Below are 1244 nucleotides of genomic sequence, written 5' to 3' on the forward strand. Positions count from 1 at the left end.
CATCTTCTTTCAAATTACAGTATGGTATATATTGTATATTTCAATTACAACAACTCTATCAATTTTACTTTTTTAAAATTTCGAAATAAAAATTTTACTAGAAAACTAAAGAACAACCTTTTTACACAAACTTACCACTATGTATTTTTAACACTTACTTAAGTTTGACGTTATCATTTCATTTTTACGGAGCCCCACAATAATATATTGTGCTCACAAATTACATATATATTAAATTATATATATTTAAGCTTTGCGCACAACTGAAACATATTGTGCGCAAAGCTTAAATATATTGTGCACTCAAATTCATTGAGCTTACACATGGTACGGGGCTTTAATGTCTTTTTGAAAGTGAGATGATGGAGAAATTCTAAAGGGTGACTTTTGAAATGGGAATAGATTACATGGAAATACTCACACTTTTAACAAAATAAATCATCACTCAAGTCTGCATTGTTTCTTATCGACACATATAACGAATATACTGAAGAAGTACATTTATTTCGCCTGGAACTGGGTTAACCAACATATGCGTTTGAAGCTGTCGCTTTGCATCAGTGTTTATTGGAACGATTTGGAACAGACGTGGCATAAGAGCGAGGTCACTATCGACATATGTAGACTTTGATATTATGGTTTTACCTATTTTCTTGTAACAATTTTAAAACTACAATTTGTATACTTTATGTCTGCAAATATCAAGATTCTATTTATGTTGATTAACTTAAGACAGACATACTGCGCAATTCACGACTTCGGTGTTGTTATGCCCCGTCGACGATATAAGATGGTCATTATATTTAAGAGTCTTGGTGTCTGTGTCTTGTAGTGTCACCAACTTATAAAGTATGTGGTTTCTCTGAGAATATCATTGTAAAAGTGTAAAGTTAGTTAAATCAACTTAAATCTAAGTACACACGTGTACACATCTTTTATTAAAGATTACTTTAAAAAAAAAGAAGATGTGGTATGATTGCCAATGAGACAACTCCCCACAAGACACCATACTGAAACAGAAATTAACAACTATATGTGACCGTACGGCCGTCAACAATGAGCAAAGCCGATAACGCATAGTTTGCTATAAAAGGCCCCCAAATGACAATGTAAAACAATTTAAACGAGAAAACTAACTGAATAATTTATGTACAAAAACAATGAACGAAAAACAAATATGTAACACATAAACAAACGACGACCGCTGAATTACAGACTCCTGACTTGGGACAGGCACATTCATG

This window comes from Mytilus galloprovincialis, chromosome 14, assembly GCF_965363235.1.
Source record: "Mytilus galloprovincialis chromosome 14, xbMytGall1.hap1.1, whole genome shotgun sequence".
Classification (NCBI taxonomy): Eukaryota; Metazoa; Mollusca; class Bivalvia; order Mytilida; family Mytilidae; genus Mytilus; species Mytilus galloprovincialis.